Source organism: Phocoena phocoena, chromosome 12, assembly GCF_963924675.1.
Source record: "Phocoena phocoena chromosome 12, mPhoPho1.1, whole genome shotgun sequence".
Classification (NCBI taxonomy): Eukaryota; Metazoa; Chordata; class Mammalia; order Artiodactyla; family Phocoenidae; genus Phocoena; species Phocoena phocoena.
Window position 1 is genome coordinate 78,471,725 of NC_089230.1, and position 25,410 is coordinate 78,497,134.

Below are 25,410 nucleotides of genomic sequence, written 5' to 3' on the forward strand. Positions count from 1 at the left end.
TTTTAGAGAGATACATTTACATTTTTAAAACTTCTAGAGGATTTACAGTATTACTCTACCTCACATGAATCTTCGGGATATTTCTGCTAAGAAGGACAAAAAGAGATCTTAAACAACTCATTAGATCCTGCTCTGACTCTGCCCTTTTCCATTTATCAAGTCTTATTTTTTGTCTTCTTTGTGCTTATTCTAACGATCTCTCCCCTCATTTAATAATACAACTTTCAAAATAAGGATGAATTAAATCAAATATTGCAAATTCAAAGAGATAATATAGAACAAACATTTACATCTCTCCAATCAAATGAGAATCTTATTTTAAAAGATATCCAGAAAGGAGACACCATAATCACCTTGGTAAGTCATGTTTAACATTTCCTAATCAGGAAACTTTTCTTTTGATCTGGTCTAAATCTTTTGTGCTGCATCTTGAACCCCCCTCAAACTTACTCTGTTTGTAATAGAGATAATACTAGACTCTTTGTATCTATGTTAACCATGACTAAGGATTGTTTGGGTTTTTGTCCTGGTTTGGTCACCCAGCATCTAAATATTCTGGCTTGCCTGTGGAATTCTCAAACGTACGAATCTTAACAGAAGTAGACTGTATCTATCTTTCCCCACAGAAGCAAAAAAAGTCAGATCCTCTTAACCTTAAACCCCTTCCAGATAGCATATAGGCTTGTAACATAGACTGGAACAGTGATTCAGCCACTAGTGATACAGGAGAGATTCCATCCTTGAATGGCAACAGTGGCGCTGGGGCCATCGCTGTTACCAGTGTCATGGGAGGTCTTGTAAGCTCTGGTGTCCAGTGTTCAGAAGTACCAGCAGCAGGGTCCTGTGTCATAAGACTGGCCCTGGTGGCCTGCTCTTCTTCATTCCTGCCTGTTTCCCAAGACTGTTTCTCCAGTATAATCAGAAATTCTGTGAGTTTCCGAATCTCCATTCAAACTTCTCTTATGCGTCAGTCTCTGTTACTTGCAGATAAGAACCACAGCCTGTATTTTATGTAACACTGCAAATGTCAACGCTCATATTTCTCTGGTACTTAGTCTCAAATTACTTTTTCTTTTCTTAATTTATTTATTTTTGGCTGTGTTGGGTCTCTGTTGCTCTGTGCGGGCTTTCTCTAGTTGTGGCGAGTGGGGGCTACTCTTTGCTGTGGTGCACGGGCTTCTCATTGCGGTGGCTTCTCTTGTTGTGGAGCACAGGCTCTAGGTGCACAGGCTTCAGTAGTTGTGGCGCGCGGGCTCAGTAGTTGTGGTGCACGGGCTTAGTTGCTCCGTGGCATGTGGGATCTTCGCAGACCAGGGCTTGAACCTGCGTCCCCTGCATTGGTAGGCAGATTCTTAACCACTGCACCACCAGGGAAGTCCTCAAATTACTTCTAAATCATTATTTTATTTGTATGTGAAAATTCAAAAAATTAATGTTTTTGTTCTTCATTTTGGTCATCTTTTTATTTCTGATTTATGAGTTTAGAGGAAAAAGTTGAGGATGAACTTTGTGTAACTCTTTTCTACATTCCTTTAAAGTCTGAAATTCAGAAATGGATATAGAACTCGTGTGAAGTTCTGTGAATGCTACTGATATGGTAAAGTTGCCACTGACCTTTAAACATTCCATAGAAAGCAAGCAGGTACGTGTTATCCATGCGTGAAAGGCCAATTGGTTTTCTCTTGACCAACTTTTCAACAAGGATGGCTTTACACTTCCTGAATAATAATAAATCTCAAAAATGGGCAAGACACATTATTTTGTTCTAAATATTCTATTAATACATACATCTCCGTGTGCAGGAGTTTATGTTTTTGCATACCGCATGGACAATGTGAAGTCTTTACTTTTTTTTTTTTTTTTTTTTTTTTGCGGTATGTGGGCCTCTCCCTGTTGTGGCCTCTCCCATCGCGGAGCACAGGCTCTGGACGCGCAGGCTCAGCAGCCATGGCTCACGGGCCCAGCCGCTCCGCGGCATGCGGGATTCTCCCAGACCGGGGCACGAACCCGCGTCCCCTGCATCGGCAGGTGGACTCTCAACCACTGCGCCACCAGGGAAGCCCCAGTCTTTACTTTTTGACCTTCTGACTGAAGCACCTCAAAGAGCAACAGATATCCAAGAAAATCAGTCTGTTTTGAATTCAGTGGAACCCTGGAACTTTAAAAGAGCCCAGCTGCTGCTCTCAGAATAAGAACCTTTCTGAAATGGTCAGAAATAAGAATTTCGATACATCACAATTATACGCAAATTAACATTTCATTGGTCCTATCAAAATTATATGAGAGGGCTTCCCTGGTGGCACAGTGGTTGGGAGTCCGCCTGCCGATGCAGGGGACACGGGTTCATTCCCCGGTCCGGGAGGATCCCACATGCCGCGGAGTGGCTGGGCCCGTGGGCCATGGCCGCTGGGCCTGCGCATCCGGAGCCTGTGCTCCGCAACGGGAGAGGCCACAACAGCGAGAGGCCCGCGTACTACAAAAAAAAAAAAAAAAAAAAAAAAAAAAAAAATTATATGAGAAAACAAACTCATAAATTCTGATGATAAAAAGACAGATAATTGTCCACCTGGGCTACCTCTCATGTCCGGGTGGCTCTCTCAGTGGTCATGCTGTCGCTTCTCCTCTTGCCTCCCCCATCACACCCCACCCCATCTCACCCATCTCCCCTTCGTCGCCTGCTCTGTGGCTTGAGAGACTAATTTCAGATGGCATCTCCCGGGCCCTTTTGCTGGCCAGCTTCATTCAGGCCAAGGGAAGTGATAGGCAAGTCAGAGGGCCAGAGGGGAGAGAGGTTGGTACTCTGCCCTGTTGTTCTCTGCTCTAGAAGCCAGCCTCTTAAAATATCCACTTTCCTCTATGACTACAGCTCCCACTGGGTCTCCTCTCCTCCATGGTTCTAGCTTTCATTGGACTCCAATAACTCCACTTTCCTTCCATGTCCTGTTGGCACTAAGGGTGAGGCAGACGTTTCCTTCTGCTCTCTGTGGGCACCTCACCAGCCCCTGCTCATTCTCTTGACTGTGACCCACACCTGGGTGGGTAGTCCCTTAATTAAGTCTGTCCACTTGAACCACCCGGGGTATATTCTATCAAAATCCTAACAGCTTACAGGACATAACAGCTTACGTGACGTATTTAACATAAACCAAGGCCTTTTTTTTATCATCCTTTCAGCCCAAGAACCTGTCTGGTTAGCATCCTGCATCCATTCTTTAGAGAAGGACTCATGGATGCAAAGCTCAGGAAGGCGTGATAAACTCAGAATGCTAATTTATTAAAACATAATAATAAATATTGTCAGGAGGGTTGGAAGCCTGCGTCTTCCTGCCAGCTTGCCTTTTTACTGTAGCATTTGCATGAAAACCCAACAGATAGTCAAAATATTCAAAACTGGACTTGGTTAGTCTAGATTCAGACTGAGGGTAGTTAATTATATTCCTCAAATATTTTATGATCTTGAACTAACACAGCCTGGGGCCTCTTCCATTGCCTGTATGACGTCTCCTGAGACACAATTGGCCAGGAGAGCAAGTTCTCTGAAGACTGCCTCAGGCTGCATTGCTAACGTTTATCACCCTGATTCTTTCACTGAGTTTTTAAGGCAACAATGTGTCCCCCACCTCACCCAAACCCTTTCCACATCCACAGGTCTGATAGGTACATTTCTTCTTTAGAATTTTTTTTCATTTATATAGTCAAATCATATATGATTAGGACTATTATATCTCGATAAAATGCCTTTCATGTTTTTCATAAGTATATGCTGAGAGTCTTCTCTGTGTCTGACAGATGCTGGGTTTGGGAATATACCTTGAAGAATAAATGTACTCTCTCCCCCATTATGTAGTGGTTTCTTATTTTAACTGTCAGAAAATACACCCCTATCCTTCATTCCAAGTTCTTTGGGGACACCACACAACATTCCCCAACTACTGAAAATACAATTTCCTACAAAAAGATCAAAGAAGAATCTAACCAGATAGAAGGGCAATACCAAAGGAAACCGAGAAAAATTTGGCATAACCATTTTGAGCACTCCAGATATTCTGAATTTAATGAACAACAAGAAGCTATATTTGCTAATAATTTTGTTAGGTAGTTAGACATTAGCAGCAAGGAGGGGACAGTGGTGAAAAAAAAAAAAACAAGAAGAAATCGAGTCACACACCCAGCCATCTGGGGACCCTCCCAGACATCAGTAGCAAGGAGGTGACAGTGGCGAGAAAAACAAGAAGAAATCGAGTCACACACCAGCCGTCTGGGGACTCTCCCCTGACTCCACCCAGAGTGGGCGAAACTATGGTCATGTGGTGGGCAGCTTATCCTGGTAAAGAGGGGCACAGTAACACGAAGGGACTTCCCTGGGCTACACATGCCCAGACTAGACAGGTGGGTAATCTATAGTAAACCCAAACTCATTGTACCATCATTATAATACAATCTACATATGATTTGTTTCCCCCCGCGCCCCCCGCAGTGGCGTTTCTTAGCGATTCACGGGTGAGAGCATGCGCAGCTGTAAACTCGTTCCATACCTCGGGACTGTCAATCAGATAATGATTCCGTCACTCACCCCCGCCTCCCTGAAAAATGCTCCTTAAAAGCGCCCTTAAGCCTGTACAGGAGTGCTGCTTTCAATTTGCAGAAACAGCCCGCTCTCTCCCTCTCTCTCTCTCCCTCTCTGAGAGTGTACCTATGCTTAAATAAACTTTGCTTGGGGCTTAAGCTTAACGTGGTAGTTTGCAATTCTTTGCTTACTATCATGGAACCAAGATTGCTGGGCCAGCCTTCTGTTGACCACCTCGGTTGAAGCTATTTTGTTACAACGCACGTCCACCCAGTGACAATTTGACCAAATTAAGACATTATTTTTTTGAAGTGTAGTTGATTTACAATGTTGCATTAATTTCTGCTGTACAGCAAAGTGATTCAGCTATACATATACATACATTCTTTTGCATATTCTATTCCATTATGGTTCATCTCAGGATATTGACTATAGTTCCCTGTGCTATACAGTAGGACCTTGTTATCCATTCTATATATAATAGTTCCCATCTGCTAACCCCAAACTCTCACTCCATCTCTCCCCCACCCCCGCCCCATGGCAACCACAGGTCTGTTCTCTTATGTCTGAGTCTGTTTCTGTTTCGCAGATAAGTTCATTTGTGTAAGACATTATTTTTTAACTTGTGGTCTCCCATTTAACATGTGTATGTACTGGTTGTCATTAGAAATCAGTCCATATCAAATTGTGAACTAGTAAATCCATCTTCCTCATCTCCACCTTCATCGAACCATCTACAAAGGAACCGTCCTCCTTCAGTATGCCATGCCTCGACATCCACACACACACTCAGCCAGTACTTTTGACTATTCTCTTAAAATAGTCTTTACCAGCTTACCTGCTTCTACTTTTGCTCCTCTGTAATGCTCTTCTCACTCCGCAGGAAAAATAAAAACTTTAAAATGTGAATCAGATTATGCCACTCCCTGGGTTTGAACTCCAGATCTGTCATTTTCCAGCTGTGTGACCATCAGCAGCTTCGTTTACTTTTCCGTGCCTCCGTTTCCGTTTCCTCATCTATAAAGTAGGGATATTCATAGTACTTCCCTCACAGGATTATTCTGAACATTAAGTGAGTGAATCCATGTGAAATATTTAGATAGATTCCTGACATTAGCAAGCTAGCCATTATTTTTGATTTACCAAAGTGGCTTTTCCCATATTTTCTATAACATCCTAACTGAGGCAGCTGCTAGGATATTTTATGCCTATTGCCTCCGGGAAAGAATGACATCAAGGAAATGAGGATTTTGAAACTCTTGGCAGAGGCATTTGTTTTGAAAAAATAGAAAGACATTTTGAGTTTCAAAGCTTTCAAGGCATAAAGTTTGTACTGTAAACAGATAATTTGTTATGTATGTAATGTCTCAGAGAACATTGAGAGGTGGCCCCAAGCCTTGTCCCCAACTGCTAGGCTAAGTCCAGGGAGGGAAAAACACAACTCTGGGCATATTGGGGAAATCTGAGAATAATAAGGGATCCTGTGTTCTTATCTCTGAACAGAGCCTAAGACAGTTGCAAAACCCCGGTTTTGTGAGCCCAGCGTGGTCTAGGAGTAAGGGAGGGGAAATGGCTGCCTCTAAACAGAAGAGGACTAGAAGATGTCCAAAAGCTCACCTCATCCCTAGACTACCCCAAGAGAGCAACCAAATGTGTCCTGTGTCTCCAAAAAGGACACAGACTGAGCAGGGAGTATTGGCATCTACAGAGTCCCTATGGTTGAGGTGAGGGACAAAAAGAAGCAGTCAGCATGAGTCATAACCAAGGACCAGATGGAAAAAAAGGACGTTTCAACAGAGGCCAGCATGGAGAGATGGAGCTGCTCACACCAGTCTCCCTCCCGAATCCCTTGACACATTATGAGAAACCCTCCCAGGATAACGAGCTATATTTAGTTGAAGGGGTCTCAAACATTCAGTGCAGCTGTAGAAGTTTAAAACTATCTGCATTCTTAATGCCTTTCCATTGCTCTCCAAATAAACGACAAGCTTCTTTCACCTACGAGGGCTCCATGACCAGGTTCCCGCCTCCCTCTCTAATCTTGTCTCACACATTTTTCCCCCCGTCAGAACATTCTAGCCACACTAGCCTCCCTTCTCTTTTGGGAACAGGGCAAGTCCCATCCCATATTAAAGCATTTGCAGTTGGTTGTTCCCAGTGTTCTTAAAATGTCTACATCATTCTATGCTTCTGGTATCACTGAAAATGTCTTCTCAGAGAAGCTATTTCTGACTTAAAGTGGACTTCCCCTTGTGTTCTCCATATCATCACATTAATTTCATCCATGGTACTTAACACAACCAAAATTACCTTATTTATTTACTTACTATTTATATACTTTTCTTTTTCTAATCTTTATGAGAGCTAGAACCTTTCTCTTTGGTTCTTTGCAATGTCCTCAGCATCTCGCCTAGAGCATCTATCCTAGCCTAGAACAGGTGCTCAATAAATATTTGATAAATGAGCAAGTGAATGCTTTCCTTCACCCAGTCACAGTGGGAAAGTTCACACTATAGTAATAGTGAACTTTAGAATACTGAATTTCTTTCCTTTTCATTTAAAAAATAGTGAATTTTTTCATTTTCATTTAAAAAGTATTTTTGAAAAGAAATTTTAAAGGACATTTTCTCTTCTTTTAATTTTTTTGTCATTGTGGTAAGAGTCACATAATACAGGGCTTCCCTGGTGGCGCAGTGGTTGAGAATCCGCCTGCCGATGCAGGGGACACGGGTTCGAGCCCTGGTCCGGGAAGATCCCACATGCCGCGGAGCAACTAGGCCCGTGAGCCACAGCTACTGAGCCTGCGCGTCTGGAGCCTGTGCTCTGAGACAAGAGAGGCCGCGATAGTGAGAGGGCCGCGCACCGCGATGAAGAGTGGCCCCCGCTCGCCGCAACTAGAGAAAGCCCTCGCACAGAAACGAAGACCCATAATATAAAACATACTATTTTAACCACATTTAACTGTACAGTTCAGTGGCGCTAACTACATTCACGTTGCTGTGCAACTCTCACCATCGTCCAGCTCCCACGTTCTTCACTGAAGGATATTTTCTATCCCAAATATATAAATTGCATATGTGTCCAAGGACTCCCCAAGACCATCTTCAGGTCCAACAATTCACTAGAAGTAATCAGAGAACTCAGCAAAGCCATTATACTCATGGTTAGTTTATTCCAGAAAAAAAAAAAAAAATCCACAGATTAAAAACCATCAATGAGAAAAGGCCTTTAAGGCAGCGTCCGGGAAAGGTCAAGTGCAAGCTTCTAGTTGTCCTCTCCCAGGGGAATTACGTGGACAGTGCTTAACTTTCCCAGTAAAGCTGTGTGACAGTACACAGGAACTACGGCCAGCCAGGGGAGCTCACATGAGCATGCAGGGTTTTCACTGGGGGTTAGTCATGTAGGTGTGGCTAAATGCCAAAGGTCAAGCTGATACCATGTGGCTCAAGGCCCCTGCCATATATCACATCCTTAGCACTGAGAGGATGGGCCATCAGCTGTGGCCCAAGGCTCCCAGATAAACAAAGACATTCTGTTTAGGTCTTTATTCCAAGAGCTTAGAGGTTACCTCCAGGAGCCCGGCAAATACCAAGCCTTTCTTTGGAATATGCAGGATTTGAAGCTCCCATGTGTGCCAGGTTAATTCTTTACTGCATACAACAATAGATCCTTAGTCATTAAGGCAACTGGGGATACTGAGAGCTAGACAGCACAGATGAGACCCTTTTCCAAATCCCTAAAACCAAACCTAGTAAAAGAATAATAAGAAATTACTGGCTGTGTGTGTGTGTGTGTGTGTGTGTGTGTGTGTGTGAGCATGTTAGCACAGGACGTAATGATGAACGTATCATTAGAATGACCCTGAAGGAGAAAATCTGAACATCCCTCTGAAGAATAGAACATCTTGGAATGGCTCTGAAGTTCCCGCCAGCAAGAGAATTTCCTCCATATAGAGCAAGAAGAGCTTAGATACAGCAGTCACCTATTTGAGATTTTCCCTTGAGAAGTAAATTATCCAGAGGATTCTAGAAGGCAATTGGTTAACACAAGTTCACATCTATTATTTCAATGCAGCAAGATATCTACCGAGATGGACAGAGTCCCAGGAGAGAACAAGAGTGAAGGTAGGAGGGGAGGATCGATAAAATCAATCATCTCACATAATCTTGATAGCCAGTGGGACTGCACACATCCACATTCAATCAAAAAAGGAAGGCAGGGCTTCCCTGGTGGCGCAGTGGTTGAGGGTCCGCCTGCCGATGAAGGGGACACGGGTTCGTGCCCCGGTCCGGGAGGATCCCACATGCTGCGGAGCGGCTGGACCCGTGAGCCATGGCCGCTGAGCCTGCGCGTCCGGAGCCTGTGCTCCGCAACGGGAGAGGCCACAACGGTGAGAGGCTCGCGTACCGCAAAAAAAAAAAAAAAAAATCTATAGCAAAAATAAGGAAGATATTATAATTTCTACTAAAGCCAGGGCTAAGAGAAATTAAGTATTTTACTAGAAACAGGAAGCTGATTAGTGGAAGAAAAGAAGTATAAATCTAGGAGTCCTGATTCTTTCCACTGCACCTTGACCCCTCTAGATAACTTTTTTTTGTAAACCTGGCTATCCAAAGACAATCTGAAGTTTAATTAATTTAAGTATAAGATTAAAAATCCATTTAACCAAACCTCTCAGAGAATTAATAATACTTACTATCTGTAGCATTTGGTGCTGTAAACCTCTCAGGATCTTCCCTTGGCAAACATAAACTTCTGAATAAGCACTCCATGGATAGGCGCACCAGCCCTGGTGCTCTCAGGGGGAGCAGCTCACTCTAAGGGAGTTACCACCCAGCACCCCTCTCTCTGACAGGTGTTCCTGGCATCTCTTCCCCTGAGGGTGTTCCCTCTCTCTAATGGGGGTTGCCAGCATCCCTTCCTTACAGCATGTTCCCAGGATCCCTCTCTCTGATGGGGGTTCCCAGCATCCCTCTCTCTGATGGGGGTTCCCAGCATCCCTCTCTTACATCGTGTTCTCAGGATCCCTCTCTTTGTTAAATAACTTTATTTTGATGAAGGACAAAGGTCCTGGACAAAGCAGAACGAGATAAAAAATTTCCTTATATTTTTCTCACAAACAAATTTTACTATTACATTTCACCATAAATATATTTCTAGATAGATATCTGTATATGTATAGAAAACTTTTATCAGAGAACTGAAATTCACTTATGCATTCCACATTTTAAAAGTAATTATTTTGCTTCGTCTCTTCAGAAACCGGGGTGGGAATGCTTTTAAGCACAGACAATTCAGGATCATATTTTTTAGGCTTAATTATGAATTTTTAAATTAGGCTTCATTACTCATGACCCCTTCAGACCAGACATTCAGAAACGATTCAGGAAATATCTCTCTGACTCGGGACACAGGAACCATCTTCCTAAGTGAAAACGGTTGAAGGAAACTGAAAGTTGCCAGGAATGAACTGAGCCCTTTGGCAGGATTGCTTATTACGCTGTTTCACGTACAGGATGGGCCTTTATTCCTGAGGAGAACACATTACTGTAGGCATGAATCTAAAGCCCGTCAGCTTTTTGAAGATGCCTTGAAGAAGTCAGGGAGTGAATACTTTGGGGGACTGCACAACCTCACACACTTGCAAATAGGATGCGCCTTCTGGCATCAAGTATCTAATTAGCAGATTCCTGGGCTCTCCCATGTGAAGTGGAAAACTTGCCCGAGAATGACTACTGTCTCTTTGGGCCCTGTAAATTGAAACAATGACTCTGCTTTTAAGATGACAAATCAACTTAATTTGCAGGAACAGATGGATTCACACATACATTTTATAATTCTCTTCTTTTCAGGATGCTCTGAAAGCAAACGTTTTACATACTCTGTAACCTATTTTTTTTTTGGCCACCCCACACGCCTTGCAGGATCTTAGTTCCCTGACCAGGGATAGAATCTGGGCCCGTGCAGCGAAAGCTCCGAGACCTAACCACTGGACCACCAGGGAATTCCCGTCTGTAACTTATTTTTAATCTACTTTTATCCAAGCTATAAATTAGAATAACAACCTTAAAATGAAGGATGAAATAAAAGAGACAAGTTCTAAGTTCTGTAAGCTTTTCTCTTGGTGATTTGTCACAATGTGTAGCAGAGTGTGTAAAATAACAATATTACCTTAGAGTTTCAGTATTTTGCCTACCTGTAACTTTCTACCTTAAAACTTAACCTCTGGGGAACACAGCCCCAAAACACAACTCTAAGTGGTCAAAAAGGGTAACAATTTATTTCATTTATTGACACATTCATTCTTTCAAACATCAAAAATAATTATGTTTTATACTGTAGGCCATGCACTCGGCCAGTCACTGAGAATAAAATGATTAGCAAAAAGGATCTCTACTGTCACGAAGTTTATGATCAAGTGCATAGGCTTTCCCTCTCGACCTATTTATTTTTATTTTACATACAAGTCTAACAGCCCAATATATTTAAGGGCCTCACCTATATCACAATAGAAATATCAAGTCACAAAGGGAAAAGGCTACCTGAAGAGGTAATGAGAGCAGGGAAGAGGAAGAACTAGCCAGAGAGGAGGGAGGAAACTTAATAAGATTCATTCATTCAACTGATACTTATTGAGTGTCTAGTACGTGCCAATACTGCTCCAGGAACTGGAGACAATCACTGAACAAAAAGTTGAAAAATCTCACCTGGTTCTTAGAGGGCTTACCCTCTAGTGGCAAGGAGACAAACATCGGAAGGTACACGAAGCTGAGGAGATTTAGTATCAGGTAAAGATGTGCAAATAATAATATGATAGTAATGGCTGCTAAGCATTTTCTAACACCACATACCAGATACTGTTCCAAGCATTTCCCTATAAAAATTCATTGAATCCGTACGACACTCTTCTGAGATGTGAACCATTACATATACCCATTTAACAGAAGAGGAAATGGAGGCATTTCTACAGAGATGAACTTCTGCAGAAGCGCACATACAACAAATGTGTGGTTGCCCTGGTTGAAGCAGCAGTGAGTAGCCTGTTCACAACGCACCTCCACCTCACACTCCTAGTTGCCCTTGGAGATTCTTCAGAAAATGGGAGACCCCTAGGTTCTGCAGAAAATAATTTGAAAATCACTGACTTCTGAAAGCTCATTTCTTATGAGGCTGAATAGGTGATATAGCACCTGCTCATTCTATCCTAAAGAGCTACTGGGTCCTTTCATCTTTTCCCTTCATCTTCCTATGAACTGAGAAGTTGAAAGAAAGGTATACCCATTTTATAAATGGACTTAAAGAGGCACAAAGAAGTCGTGGCTAGCACTGTTTTTACCAGCTACTATGAGACTCATTGGCTCATAGAACTGGAAAAGTTCTTCTATTCTTTCCTCCGAGTACCAACAGGACCTAACTCCTCTATTTAGATAAAAACAGATACTCTAGAGAAGGTCATCACACAAACATTCCAGTAATGTTTTTCACTTGGGAGTTTTAACCTTTACCAGTATTTATTGAATATTTATTGTATGAACCTCTCACAAAATTAGAAGTTGAGACCACACAGAGGCCTATGGTCTGTAATAATGAGGTTAAAATATAGTTGAGGAAAAAGAATATAGATGCTATTTTTGATATATTTTATATCCAAAGCAGGGTGTCTGTGTGTAGGGGTAAACTGATGGGTCAATGGATGAATAGATGAAAAACAGAAGGAAGGATGTACAGATGGATGCATGGAAGGAAGGATGCATGAAAGGATGGCTAGATGGATGGGTGGATGGATGGGTAGATGCATGAAAGGATGGACAGATGGGTGGGTAGAGAAGAATGGATGAGTGGATGGGTCACAGGTTGATTAATAGATGGAGTGAAGGTGAAAGGATACTTACAGATAGACAAACTGACTACTAAATAAATAGTAAAGATATAAGTGCTGCTTACGCACAAATAATCATAGTTATCACTGAGGCTGATTAAATGGTGTTTACTATTAAGTGTTTAAGAATGCAAGAAAACAGGTTATGAACAATTTAGAAAAGTTTTTGTTTGTCTAATGGTAAAAGAATGATTTCTTAAATGTCTCTAGAATAATCATCAAAGAAAATCATTACTCATAAATCCAACTTCAATAAATAATTACTTAAGAAAGTGGGTTGAAGTTGAGTCTTTAAAAATAGATACCTTGGAAAAGTGGAAAGGAAGACATTCCCAACAGGAAGAAGGAAGTAATGCAGAGGAGGGAATATAGCATGTTCATAGGCAAGAAATAAATCCGTGTGTATGATGTGGAAGTTACGTACTGGGAACAGGTGAGAGATGAGGTTGGCAGAGAAGCAGGCACCAGAATACGGAGCACCTCACACACTGGACGTGGTGTTTATTTCTCCCCCAGATACTAAGGAGACCCTGCAGGCTCGGGGATTTGTTTGGTTGATTGATTTTTAAAAGTAATATATGCCAACTGCTGTCTTGGGAAAATTACTCCATATGATAAAGATTAATGAAGGGAGAGAAAGTCTACATTTGCTAACGAAGACCACACCAGCTCTTCTGCTCAAATATCCCTTTGGAAACGTCTTCAGTGACCAAGCAACATGAGATAGGCTCATCCCAATATGTACCCCACTAACTCTCAATCTTTTCCCTTTGCTTTATTTACCTCTATAGCACTTATGTTTATCTGATATAAACATCTATACTTAATTTTTACTTGTTTATTTTCTGTTTCCCACTAGAATATATGCTTCAAGAGGGCAGGAAATTGAATTTGCTCACTGATTTATTTCTAGTGTAAAGGATAGCGCCTGGCATTCAGGAAACATTTGTTTCAGAAAGAATGAGTTTAACCAATAAGGAGTCATTTATCAAAAATCCACAAATCTGTATATTCATTTATAGTGCATGTATTAATTTATAAATCATCAAATGTTCTCTTAGAAACTACACCCCTTAATTATTTAGCATATCTTTGAAATATGAATATTTATGGATTGGCTCACAAAGCACCTGAGTAGAATCATTAAATAGCCGACAAGTGTCTGTGGTAACAAGTTGTTGAACTGACAGAAAACTCACTTTAGCTCTTTTACCTGATTCAGTGCTGCCTTAGATTCTAGAGGAAAATGTAAATTAAAACTTAAGTGCAGCAACTAAAAATTGTGTTTTCAAGACGTAATTAATTAAATGTGGAATTATATTTATAATACAATATTGTTTATGATACAAAATAGGAAACTGTTATGATACAAAATGAAACAACAGACACAAGACACCTGCTTATGCAGTATGATCTCTATTTTAGTGTGAAACAAATACATATGTATGTGTCTGTGCATGTGTGTGTATGTAATAAATAGTAAGAAAAAATAACTAAAAATACATCAAGCCATGACTTATCTCTGGGTATTTTATTTTGGATATTTCCTTTCTTCTTTAGAATTGTATGAGTTATAAAATTTGTATAAAAACATATTGCATTAATAATACTTTTTAAATGAGACAAAACTATTTTAAGTGAGAAAAAATTCAAAGCAAGTTACATAATGTCATATTTTGACAAAATATACAAAGCTAAGCTAATTATAGAATATGAAATTCAGTAATTAATCATTTTAAACATCTTTGCCATCAAAAGTATTAAGAAATAACAGAGGATTATATAAACAAGCAATGACCTTTAAATCCACAAAACTCAAATCTCAGACCTGGGAAGGAAAAGAAGGATCACAGAATCTGGATTGTAAATCGGCAGAAAGCTAAAGGAAAAGAGCCAGACAATGGCTTCTCTCTTAGAGCTAGCAAGATTTGGATGAACTTTGTATTAAATGCAAACTTACCTCTGAGTCTGCCTCATCTAGGTTTCCCACATAGAAGAACAAATTTGCTGGCAGAGACAGAGGTAATAAATCAAAAGTCCATCCAACTCATTTAAAATTGGTCTTTTGGTTCTGGTATATTATGGAAATATTCTTCCTCAAGAACTTGCAGAGATCGAGTACTGTTTGTCCTCATCCCACATCCCTCCTTCCTCCAGAATCCAGGTGGCAGTTTTTGGTCCAGGATTCTAAATGAGTTGTAGAGCTGCCAACATCATTCCCCCAAAAAACAAAACATTAAGGGCAAAAGCAATACATTGCAAAGCTAATCATTTTACATTTGGAATCAAAGATTATATTTGACTTCCTCAACATTAATAACTCTAGAAATTCTGGACCAAGAGATAGGGTATGAAAAGCAGCAAGGTAATCTTGCTGACATACTATGAACTTTCAGCTGGTGCTTCACCAAAACCCCTTTTCAAAGATCATTTGTTAAAACGAACACACATACAGAAACAAAAATCTTTTCTTCTGAAGGTTAAAGAATATGCACTTTAAGAGCATTCTATCTCATGGCTCACGTTTGGGAACGATCCATCTGTATCTACAACTCTCCTATCCTCTGTGCACTCTCCACTCAGCTTCTCCAATCTTCATATTGCAGCGGGGATAATATGTTAATTCACGACCAGATCTATTGTCCTTTAACAGAAAGGAACTTTTGAATCATCCTTCCCCGGCCACTTAAAGTACAGTCAGCCCAGATCAAAACACTGTTTTGGCTGTGACTCTATCTTTGTACCTAGAAATTACCCTCAAATGCCAACATGTCAAAAATTTAAATATTCTGGCCACACATTCAATTTTTATTGTAGAGAAGGATCACATCAGATTCTGGCCAAATATAATACTCAGGAAGAACCAATGTTCCAAGGGGAGTGGCTTTAGACATCAGGTTTACTCACTGGTATTAGTTTCACGACACGTTTCCTGGAGTGCCACTGCATTCACCTGGATTAGTAAACATCAAATCCCAGACCATCTAAACTCACACTGAAATTAATGACATCCCTATGGGCATTATTTTTATCATTCTATGAGCAAACAAGTATAATACAGCAAAAAATAAAGCCATTGTAGTCCGTCAAATTGAAGAACAGTTTGGCTTACTAAGGCACTGGCTCTGGCTTCCAATAACAAATCCAATTTAGCCCAGTCTCTCGTGGCTAGTCATGTAATTGAGCATAATTTGTCACAATTGGCCATTCTGACTAGAGAACCATTTAGGATTGAACTAGTATAAACATTGAAAACCTCTTGTCACATTCCGGTTAAAAATAGAAAAGACGTGGGCTTCCCTGGTGGCGCAGCGGTTGAGAGTCCGCCTGCCGATGCAGGGGAAACGGGTTCGTGCCCCGATCCGGGAAGATCCCACATGCAGCAGAGCGGCTGGGCCCGTGAGCCATGGCCGCTGAGCCTGCGCTCCGCAACGGGAGAGGCTGCAACAGTGAGAGGCCCGCGTACCGCAAAAAAAAAAAAAGAAAAAAAAATTAGAGAAGACGTAACATGGCAATCTGCCCTACTCCAAGAAGAATCTACTAAACTATAACATTTTTCCCTGTTTCCTTATTTACACTGAATATTCCTATTGCCAAAACAGTACTATTTGCATAAGTTCTGATCCCTGTTCATAGAGGTAATATTCACATTTAACTCTTCAGTGTCACGTGGCCTGAAATTCAGCACTTATGTAGCATCTTTCATCTGAAGATTTCTTCCGAAGTGCTTGAAATAAAAATTTTGACAAGTTGATTGTCTTCACATCGATGCCATTTGACTACATAAATCTCTTGACTCTGACATTTCGAAATGTACTAAACAGAATACAGTTTCCCTCGGTATGTGCAGAGGGATTGGTTCCAGACCCCTTCAGATGCCAAAATCCAGGCACCACTCAAGTCCTTTATATAAAATGGCCATTTTATTTACATATAACCTATGCACACCCTCCCATATACTTTAAATCATCTCTAGATTACTTATAATACCTAATACAATGCCAATGCTATGTAAATAGTTGCCTGCATGTGGCAAAGTCAAGTTTTGCTTTTGGAACTTTCTGGAATTTTTTAAAATATTTCCCATCCTCAGTTGGTTGAATCCACAGATACAGAACCCGAGGATATGGAAGGCCAGCTGTATATGAAAATGAAGGATGAAAACACCCATGTATTTCTTGATCAGAGAAAAAATACATCATGACATTTACTGTAAAGGCATTATACAGTTAATGGAGTTAACTAAAATAAAAGCAACAAGGAAAAAACAACAGTAAGACTTCAGACATAGTTTTTCCCAATCATCATGGCTGAGGACATCGTAACACTGTGACATTCTGTACTGGAACAACCTCTTGGAATACATGACTTGATAATATACAGGTAACAATAACAGTAATAATAATGGTAATAATAATAATAACAATGTGTTAGCATTCTCTAGTTTTACCTATGTGCCAGGCCCTATAGAAAGTGCTTTGCAAACATTCAATTTATAAACAAAACCCTATCCACAACCCCACAAGGCTGGTGCTATTATTTTTTAGTTTGATTGATGAGATTGGGGTTTACGGAGAGAACTTACAAGAATGCAAATCCAGGTCTCTCTGATTCGAAACCTTAAGCTCCTAAGCATTAGATATTCTATTTTAAAATGTTAAGGAATAATCATTTAGGAAATCTTTGCATGTAAATTAAAAGAATTTTAAATTATTTAAATTGAAAAAGATTTTTATGATTTTTTTATCAAAGTATAGTTAATTTACAATGTGTGTTAGTTTCAAGGGTACAGCAAAGTGATTGAGTTATACATATATATATTCTCTTTCAGATTCTTTCTCATTATATGTTATTACAAGATATTGAGTATAGTTCCCTGTGCTATACAGTAGGTCCTTGTTGTTTATCTATATTATATATAGTAGTGTGTATATGTTAATCCCAAACTCCTAATTTCTCTGTCCCCTCTACCCCGATCCTCTTTGGTAACCATTAGTTTGTTTTCTATGTCTGTGAATCTGTTTGTTTTGTAAATAAGTTAAGTTGTGTCATTTTTTATATTCCATATATAAGTGACATCATATGATACTTGTCTTTCTCTTTCTGACTTAGTTCACTTAGTATGATAATTTCCAGGTACATCCATGTTGCTGCAGATGACATTATTTCATTCTTTTTTATGGCTGAGTAATATTTCATTTCATATATGTATCTTCTTCATCCATTAATCTATCAAACGGACACTCAGATTGCTTCCATGTCTTGGCTATTGTAAATAGTGCTGCTATGAACATTGGGGCCCACATATCTTTCTGAATTAGAGTTTTCTCTGGATATATGCCAATGAGTGAGATTGCAGTATCATATGGTAACTCTATATTTAGTTTTCTAAGGACCCTCCATACTGTTCTCCATGGTGGCTGTATCAATACACATTCACACCAACAGTGAAGGAGGGGTCTTTTTTTCTCCACATTTTCTCCATCATTTATATTTGTAGACTTTTTAACAATGGCCATTCTGATGGATGTGAGGTGATGCTTCATTGTAGTTTTGATTATAAAATTATAAAAGATTTTAAATTTAAATTTTTAAGTTTTTGCATACACCCTTAACTAAAAAATTCATATTATTTTTTCAAAAGGTATATATAGTACTTTTTTATTTCTCTCGTTGAATGAAACTTCTAAAGTGGATTCTTCTCCTTGAGGATTTCTTCACTTCTTCCCTTGTTTACACCTGGTAGTGGAAAGAGAACAGTGTCGAGAATGCAAAGGCTTGAGCTTTAGTCCCAACTACTAACAAGCTGTATAACTTTGGGGAAGTCACTCCACTTCCTGGAAATAGTCTTTACGTTTGCAGGAAGAGAAGGTTGGACTAAAGATCTTTTTGTTTCTTTCACATTTCTAAGATTTTATGTTTTCAAGGATATTTAGCTACTTATTTTTCTTTATATTTTATTTGTGTGTGATGCTCCTTAGGTTTTTTGATGATGTGATCAATATACAAACCTGCACTATTTTTTGACTGTTCTGTATTAAATATGTATGAGTAGATGTATTCACTGACTCTATTCTTGCCATGGCTTTGCCTCATTGATACAGAGACCAGGGTTTGGTCAGTGTGGCAGAGAATGTTATTGTGATTTTTGCTGATTTAAATAAATTATGATTCAGATTCCCGAACTTTTAGCTCACATCCATTTCAATTTCATATAATGGAAACTCCAAAACGTAGTGCCTTATAGACGTTTATTCCTGTATCACATAAAAACAAGTCCAAAAAAAAAACAAGTTTTGCCATCCAGATATAGCAATTCCAAGTAGCACAAAGAATCCAGGCCAGCCTCCTATCCAGGCTCTACCACGCTCTAATTGTGATGAGCAGAGGAAAACATTCACTCTCCGAGACTTTCTACCTTCTGAAAGAGAAGCTTTTTCATTTTTAAAAATAATGTTTTCTGGTAAACTTGTACTTAGGTCTAGAGACTTGGTTGGAGTCAAGAAAACTTTTCTGGCAAAAAAATTTCAAAGGCGATTTTGCGTATTTCATATTAAATCATATCAGGAGGCACCTAATGTCAGGTTGTTCCTTATTAGTGAGGAGGAAAACAAAATATTCCAGCTATCTGATTTTTTAAATTAAAAAGCCTTAGAATCACCCAATAACTTCTATTAGCATGTAATTGGCCACCTCTAGCTATGAGGAAGATGAGAAACATGGTACTTTAGCTGAGCACATTCTTCCCTGGAAAAGTCAGGAATCTGTTACTACTTTATTTTATTACTATATATATATTTTTAATTTATTTTGGCTGTGCTGGGTCTTTGTTGCTGCACGTGGGCTTTCTCTAGTTGCGGCGAGCGGGGACTACTCGTCATTGCTGTGTGCGGGCTTCTCATTGCGGTGGCTTCTCTTGTTGTGGAGCACGAGCTGTAGGCACGTGGGCTCGGTAGTTGTGGCTCGTGGGCTCTAGAGCGCAGGCTCAGTAGGTGTGGCGCACGGGCTTAGTTGCTCCGCAGCATGTGGGATCTTCCCGGACTAGGGCTCGAACCCATGTCCCCTGCATTGGCAGGCTGATTCTTAACCACTGAGCCACCAGGGAAGCCCGGGAATCTGTTACTATTTTAAAAGATGAAAATGGTCACTGAGTAGGTAGCTAGAAGCCTCAAATATACTGGTAAACACTGGGGTTACAGAAAACAGAAGCACTGGTAACAGTGACTAAATGTTCAATAGTTATTCTTCCTCAGGTCTGTTAGACAAAATATTTTCTGTTTAATTAGGTGTATATCACAAGCCTGATGCTTCATATCTTTTTTCAGCAAATCATCTTAAGAAACTATAATGATAATATTCTTTTAATTCTTATTATATTTGTCAAAATTAATGGGCTACTATTAACCCACACAGTGTATTCAAAGTACCATATATTTGATGTAAAATTTGAAATCTATCTATCCCAAAATACAAAACACCTATATAATGACCTTAAATAAAATGAAACAAAATATTTAGGGTGCTATTGTTTCTAGAAATATAATCTGACCCACCACTTTAATTTGGTTTAATAACTTTGTGCTTTAAGAATGAAGAAATAAACCTTAAAAATCTGTAAGAAAAAACTTTTAATGAATGACCTTCAGACTGTATTTATTAGAACTGGATCAAATCAGAACTGAAAGTTCCAGATCAATCCTGTCTGCCTAATACCCCATTTGTGTGTTTGTTTCAACAAAGAGTAGAATTTTCAATAAAAATCATAGCTCCTCTTATTCATTACAGCATAAACTGGAAGAAAAGTTTCAAACCTCAGAAACTGCTCCTAATTAGGCAGGGCCAGATTCCAACTGAAATTAGTATTCTAAGTTTTCACTTGGTACAGCTGCTTCTCATTTAAAAATAGACCACAGATAATCTTTCACATCTTCTATATAATCTCCAAACAACCAATGAAAAGAAAAATCAGGAACTCAGATTTATAATCATGATGTATATACATTTGCTTTCCAGACTGTTTTCTCACTACATTTTTAATTCTTATCTGATAGCATGATCAGAATATTCTACAGATAGTCCATATTTACCATGCTTTCTTTATTTCACTCCTAAAATACTAAGCAGAGAATTAAAAACACATATTTAAAGTTATCTAAATAAAAACTTTGTATATTATTTTTTTTAATTTTCAACCAAATATTTCAGCTTAATTCACCCCTAAGTGCATAGATCAAATAAAATGCTTATATTGCCTAATTATGAAAAGATTTCTTAATTAATATATGGTACATTTTAATAGCACATAATATTTATTTCAACTGAATATTAATTAAATACCTAATATCAATTTAGGGCTGAGAATACACAACTATATATAATATGCAATCTCTGCACAGTCTATTAAAGGACATAGCTATGTATCAACAATTAAATACTATTTGATAGCTCTATTTGATAGAATTGTTATCTAATACAAACATCCTCACTATATAGGGTCTTCACCCATGAAACAAAAAGTGACCCAGAGTTTCCATCCAGTGTAAGTTGTCTTAAAAGACTTGGTTTTTGAAATTGCACTGAAAGGTATAAAAAAGTCCTGCAATATAGCAAAGTGCAAGGAAATTTGTCACTTTACTGTATCTATCCTTCCAAATTCTTCAATCTGAAAAGTTTATATATGTCAGTGGTCTCAAGACAATAAAGAAAACTTCTATCTCTTTTATATTCCATTCCAGCAAGACAGAAATTTATATTCTCTTCTTCTAAAATGTGCTTTTAATTTAAAAGGTAAAGTATTACATCCCTTTACAATGAACATCCAAAAGAATGTGCTTCAATGATTCTTTTTTTAAACGATTTCACCCACACTGATGCAGAACGCCATCCCAGCACACCTCATCACACTGCACTTATGAGCGCAATTTTCCATAATAATGGCATCAACTGCTGATAGCTAAGGAAGAGGACAACCAGCGCTCCCCAGGCTGCAAATAAAACTTAAAACTTTCATTACGTGTTTTTTTCCTTGAAAATTAAAGGATTTCTTTTAAGCCTTAAGATCAATAATGAGATGTCAATTTTCAGAGCTTCCTGGATCTAATGAGAGAGAGATCAGTGTTCCTGCTAGAGTAGGTGAATTCTCATCACACCACAGCGAGTTCTATGAATTGAGCTATTACGGTTTGATTCCTTTCATCTGAAGCTTAAACATCATTGGGCATGGAAACATAGTTCACACTTTGTTTTTCTGGTTGACAAAAGGGAAGATTGACTGCTATCACGTTACACCAATAGAATTTACAATAACTACCAACAGTGGTACTCATGGGACCAGAGACAGGGAGCTTTCATACCTGGTTGGGGAGGGGGGAGCATGGTACCTTCTAGAAGCCAGTGACCCAGCTCAGCAGGTGCCACTCGACACTCATTCTCCTTCCGTTCACGATGCTGTTCCCTCACACACATACATGACTTTCTCATCTTCACCCTAGAGCTAACACTAACAATTTCCTTGGGAATTCTCAGGAAAGAAAAATCTACCATTTATTAAGCAATACCTTTTCTGGCAAGCACTACGCATTAGGTCTTCATATACAGTATTTCATTGAAACTGAACGACACTACATTGAAAAGATGGGGAATCTGAGCTTCAGTGTGACAAGCCAAGAATTCCAACCCAAATCTGTCCAGAGCCAAAGCCTGTTCTCTGTCCGTCCTCTGGCACTGGATGTATAAGGATACTTGAGACCACCGTCAACCACTTATAAGAGCAGTAGACGCAGCAAGGGTGCTTCCCTTTTACCATCGTAGAATGGAACTGGTCATGTTAGCTCTTCTCACTGAACTTACCAGACTGTACACTTAAAGTGATTCAAACATGCCTAATCTCTCCCATACTCGGCTTAGAAACGGAAACCTGTGATGACCCTTCATTACTACAGAGCTACCAGAAGCATGTATGAAATGTTCGGATTTGAAGCACTTTTGCAAAAAAGACACAATACTTTGTCTAAGTCAGGGCTATCTAAATCCTTACCAGATGAATAAACGAAAGTGTAATATATGTTATCAACTGACAGGCATAAGGGCTTTCCTGGAACTATGTTTTGCAATAATTCTGCACTTCTCTCCTTGTAACAATGTCTTTGAGAGCCAGCAGTGGTAGAGCATAAATAATTTTGAAATGTGGGTAATGGAGGAAAATCTGTAATGCATTTCAAAGAAATACATGAGTTTGAATCTGTCAGAAAATGAATCCAACAAGCTGTAATACTATGTGAGAACAGAAAGTACTCAGGTTTTATTTGCGCAAGGTGAGTTGAAGACTATCCATGAATAACCTCATATTATACTAGTTGAACAGACTTTACTTTTGAACATATTTGGTTCCTGTGATTTTCAAGTAGTGAAAACCAATGAAAATCATCTACTCAAAGAACAAAAAATAGTTTGTCAATTATTTATAGCAAACAGAGCTCCAATGAAGAATGACCCCTTCTTCATGTGTATGTGGTCTCACTCAGCCACTTCATAGCACTTTGCACAAGGTAAGTTACAGGTTAAAAAAAAAAAGTTTGTCACACCATGCTCTTGAGTGGGCATTGTGGGGAAATTATTGCAAAACCTATGACAGACCATCTGCAAAAGCAGTTTGGAGCCTGTAAAATTTGCTCTGAATATTACTACCATCATTACTGTCCTAGGAACTTGGTGATAAAATATTTTGACTTCTGGCAAAGAGGTCAGAAAAGGAAAACCAGATCCAACATCACAGGAGAACTGTGGCCTTTGAGAAACAAATAAAGCTGAAACTTTTATCATCTGTGCATGGCCAAAAGAGCCGATTTTTTTTTTTAAGCCAAGGCTTTGGATCAAAGCGAACATTTGAGTCAGTTTCACAAATGGGTGGGACCTAAAATAGTGGCCTCAAGTGAAAATCAGTCTCATTATCTATGTGAAGGTGAGTCCTGTTCTCCATCCACTGCAAACCCAGGGCTCAGTGCTACAGCCAAAACCAGCCCAGCTCCCCCAAACAAGGCTGTTTGTATGTCTGAAGGGCAAAGAATGAATCAGATGATGTCCATAAAAATGGATTTTGAAAAACTACTATATTGGTCTACCCTTTTTATTTCAAGGGATAAATGCTTTAGAATGCTTTCTTTTCAAATGCATCCAGGACCCTGTACATAAATTCTTTGAGCTTCCAAGCAGAGACAAATCATTTCCTGGAACAATTTGTGGGCAAGTTGTTTACTGGAATTCAACCTGCAACTCACATTTCCAGCTTCATGCTCCACTGAATGGCAGCTGAAAATATTATATTATGCCAGTGTGTGTTCGTAAGTGATGTTTTGGGGAAGAAGTATGTGATGTTAGAAAAGGCAGAGACTGCTGAGATATTTTCAGAATCAGTGTCATAAGTACCAAAGGTTTATTGAAGGTCTTGGTTTCCTTTCTTCTGGCTGAGGTTTTCTATAGGACAATAAGACAACAAAAATCCTGAGCTGTGTTGAAGAATACGCAGAGAGGCATTTTCGGGAAGGGGGATCCAAATAAATTGGGCATTTGAAAGTTACGGAGAAACGTGAACTGTTCAAGATGACACAGAACAGGGATGGCAATGTAGGAAGGAAATCTTTGCTAATTATCAGTTGTGCCTCAGTTGGTGTTTTGTCTCAAACGATGCAAGTATTTACCAACCTCTAGATGGTAGAAAAGTAATATATCTGGGAGCTTTTCTTACAATAAAAACAAGATGTTAACAGCTACAACAAGTTTAGTAACTAGAACGTGCTACACGGTGTCAGGCACTCAGCATATATATACCCTTAATTAATAGTCTATTCTCAAAATTACTCTGTGAGAGAGGCATTTGTACTCCCATTTTAACTCATGATGGATTGAGAGACAAGAATAAGTAACTTGTCAAAGATCTTGTATGAGAGAGACAAGATTCAAAGCAGAATCTTTTCTCACTCAAAAACTATGGTTAGTCCATTATGCTCCATGGCCTAAAAATAAATATTTCAAGAGTTAACACCAGATGAAAATCAGCAAATACAGGAATAAGGCCAGTTTGCTGGATTGATATTTGCTAAATACTGCTTTTTATTAAAGCCTCTTTTTTAAAAAAAAAAGTTTTTGAAACTTTCAGTACTTTTGCAAGTGAGCTTTCACTCTACCCGCCCCAAAACCTAGGAGAATTAAATTAATGTGTTTAAGTTGAGTCACTGTGCTAAAAGGTGTCATTATTCTGTCCTTTTTTTTTTTTTACATCTTTATTGGAGTATAATTGCTTTACAATGGTGTGTTAGTTTCTGCTTTATAACAAAGTGAATCAGTTATACATATACATATGTTCCCATATCTCTTCCCTCTTGCGTCTCCCTCCCTCCCACCCTCCCTATCCCACCCCTCCAGGCGGTCACAAAGCACGGAGTTGATCTCCCTGTGCTATGCAGCTGCTTCCCACTAGCTATTTACCTTACGTTTGGTAGTGTATATATATCCATGCCTCTCTCTCACTTTGTCACAGCTCACCCTTCCCCCTCCCCATATCGTCAAGTCCGTTCTCCAGTAGGTCTGTGTCTTTATTCCTGTCTTACCCCTAGGTTCTTCATGACATTTTTTCTTCTTAAATTCCATATATATGTGTTAGCATACGGTAATTGTCTTTCTCTTTCTCACTTACTTCACTCTGTATGACAGACTCTAGGTCTATCCACCTCATTACAAATAGCTCAATTTCGTTTCTTTTTATGGCTGAGTGTCCTTTTGTGTCTAAATAATCCTCCTGAAGGGTTGCCCAAGGATCTCAGCCACATTCCTGCTAACAGACTCTCCTGTCCCATAGCACTGCAACACCAGGAAACCATATGGCAGTTAGGGGTAGAAAACGGGTTAGGTTAATTCCAGACCTAAGAAAGGATTACCTTCCTTGAAGCTCACCTGTGAGGGAGCCTGC